The sequence below is a fragment of the Echinops telfairi genome, unplaced genomic scaffold (assembly GCF_000313985.2).
Source record: "Echinops telfairi isolate 266 unplaced genomic scaffold, ASM31398v2 ScPeMD7_60;HRSCAF=208, whole genome shotgun sequence".
NCBI classification, from domain to species: Eukaryota; Metazoa; Chordata; class Mammalia; order Afrosoricida; family Tenrecidae; genus Echinops; species Echinops telfairi.
Genome location: NW_022103958.1, coordinates 31,661,236 through 31,664,578, shown reverse-complemented (window position 1 = coordinate 31,664,578; position 3,343 = coordinate 31,661,236).

The window sequence follows — 3,343 nt, the reverse complement described above, 5'->3', positions numbered from 1 at the left end:
CTTACAACTTCTTCCAATTAAACTTCTGGGATTGTTCTATGTCCTTTGAGAAAATCTATCCAGAGAATTCCTGGGGAATCCCAAAGAACAATTGCTATAACCATCTAAGCTGACCTCTCTAACTTGAAGGTAACTAGCCCCGCAGAGCCCCGCAGAGGCCAGGGCTTTGACTGGATCACTTGAAGGCACCGTAGGGAGAGCGTTGTGAGATGCCCTCCAGTCAGCTCCTCCTCGTCAGGACCCTGGTGCAGCCTAATGAGACCCTGCCGCCCTGCGCCCCCCTCACAATTGGCCTTCTGTTCCGGCCAGTGTGGGGATACAACCAGCGGGGCGGATACAGCAGCAGTGATAGCCAGCCAGTCAGCGGTTGCCTTAAGCTGTGGGGTGGGAGCTGGAATTGCCTGCAAATTGACACACAGAGAAGTTCTTTTTTACAAAAATCATTTTATTGGGAGCTTCCACAGATATCATAACATTCCATAGTTCAATCACATTAAGCAGTATTGTACAATGGCGGCCACAATCAGTTTCAAAACATTTTCTTTCCTCTTGAACTCCTTGTTACCAGCATTCTTTTATCCCACCCCTCCCCCACCCCATGTCTCAGGAACCCTCATTTATTTATGTAATTTTTTGCAATATCTTACACCAGCCGCTGTACCTTCACATACAAGGCTGTTGTCCACTCCCGTTGAGTGGGCTTACACTGTCATCAGCGCTACCAGCTCCTCTTCCCCACTCTTCCCCCACCCTCGGGGCTGTTGCTTTGATGTTTGGGGTTGGCAGGGGATGTGAGGGCAGGCAGTTTGACCCCCTGGTTGCCATCTGCTGAGGACGTCCTCGGAAACTGACGTGGCTCTCGGTATCCCCAGCCAAGAGAAGACAAGACTCTGCTCAGGCTCATGGCCTGCTCCAGATCTCAGCCCGCCTGTGGACCCGGGCCTGCGCCGCATCTCCAGCCTGCTCTGGCTCTCCAGCTAGCAGCCACGTTCTCTTGATTTTCTGATCTCACAACCACACAGAGAAGTTCTGAAACTAGATTGTGGTCATGCTCACTCACCGCTCTAAAGTGGATGAAAAAAGTCATTGAAGAGTATGCAAATCAGATTTCAATACAATTATTTTCAAAGTATACTTTCCCCCTTGATTTACAAAATAATTACGTTTCCCAGAAATATGATATATACTAGAATTGTGCCCCCCAAAGACTTGTTTTCATCTTTAAAACAGAGCTAGGTTTGAGTCAGATAATTATGAACAATTATGAGTTCTCACCTACATGGATATCTAGTAGGATATATGACTGTGGTAGTTATATAAGCTGGTGCCAACTTGAGACTATTAGGAGTGAAGGGGTGGAGTCTAATTTGTCAATCAGATCGCTGCTGGATGACCTCATTTGGAGGTGTTACAGAGATAAATAGCATGCTGGAAGCGGGACACAGGGACTCTCTGCTTGGTATTCCTGAAAACCAGAGACATGGAGCAATGCTAGAGCCCTGGAGCTGGAGGAGCCATGTGGAGACCCCTGCTAGCATTGAGATGCTTCCACTGCCACTGGATCCAGAAGATTTTCCACCCACTGGCCTGTGAGCTTCCTGCATTTGGTGTCATTGCATGTGTTGTGTGAGTCTCAAAAGGAAATTTATGGACTAGTATTGGACGTAAGGGCTAATATTGGACTTATGGACTTGATCTGGACTGGGCTGGGATGTTTTCTTAATATGTAATTATTCTTTGATATAAAGATCTTTCTTTTTTTTATTTTTAATCATTTTATTAGGGGCTCATACAACTCTTACCACAATCCATACATACATCAATTGTGTAAAGCACATTTGTACATTCATTGCCCTCATCATTCTCAAAACATTTGCTCTCCACTTAAGCCCCTGGCATCAGGTCCTCATTTTTTCCCCTCCCTCCCTCATGAACCCTTGATAATTTATAAATTATTATTTTGTCATATCTTGCCCTGTCCGACATCTCCCTTCACCCACTTTTCTGTCATCCGTCCCCCAAGGAGGAGGTCACATGTAGATCCTTGTCATTGGTTCCCTCTTTCCAACCCACTCTCCCTCTACCCTCCCAGTATTGCTACTCACACCCCTGGTCCTGAAAGGATCATCTGCCCTGGATTCCCTGTGTTTCCAGTTCCTATCTGTACCAGTGTACATCCTCTGGTCTAGCCAGACTTGCAAGGTCGAATTCGAGTCATGGTAGTGGGAGCGGGGAGGAAGCATATAGGAACCAGAGGAAAGTTGTATTTTTCATCGTTGCTACATCGCACCCTGACTGGCTCATCTCCTCCCCGAGACCCCTCTGCAAGGGGATCTCCAGTGGCCTACTAATAGGCTTTGGATCTCCACTCGGCACTCCCCCCATCATTCACTATGGTAAGATTTTTTTTTGTTCTGATGATGCCTTATACCTGATCCCTTTGACACCTCGTGATCGCACAGGCTGGTGTGCTTCTTCCATGTGGGCTTTGTTGCTTCTGAGCTAGATGGACGCTCGTTTACCTAAACCTCTTTGTTATGCACACATGAGTGTCTATGAGTTTGTTTCTCTAGTCTACCCAGACTAACACAATAAGAGATGTATAGGATGGGGAACAGTGTTTAGTTTTGTTTATTAGGAGCCACTGTCCCAGTAGGATATCTAACATCTCTGTCCCCTGCCCACTAAACACCTGCCCACTAAGCAGCCACCAGTCATTGTCGTACTGAAAAATGGGTCCCTTCATACTTATACATCATCCCTCGGGAGAAGAGTTCACCTTCAGAGAGAGTCCTCGATGTCCATCGGCATCATCATCTTACAGCGTGGCCAGAAACTTGCCCGAAGTCAGAGTGAGCTAGTGCTGAGCTGGACTGAACCCAGACGTCCTCATTCACCGGTCAGAGCTCCGCAGCCTCCGCCAGACTTCTTTCCACTTGCTGTTTTCCTCTCCAGACCTCACCGTCATTCCAGTACCTAACATGTCCACAGCGGGATCGTGTTCAGAGTCATGGACGAGGCAGGCTCGAGCATCAGGGGCACACTTACGTCACGTGTTGTCACTCAACCTTTCTCCTTGGAGAATGCAAGCCTTGCGGGGAGTAGGGAGAAGGGACTGGGTCTCTGAGTCCCAAATATGAAGCTGCGGTGAGCGTGTGGGCGGGGTCATCAACTAGCCACCCTGCCCCTCGGCCCCTCTCCTCCCAGGGCAGACCTTGCTGACGGATCATGGCACGCGCCCCCTTCTCGAGGCAGCCATTGTCAGGGACTGAAAGGGGCAGCATGTACCATCGTGGGCGTGCCGGGTCCAAAGAAAGGAAGCAGGCGGGTGCAGGTCTGAGAT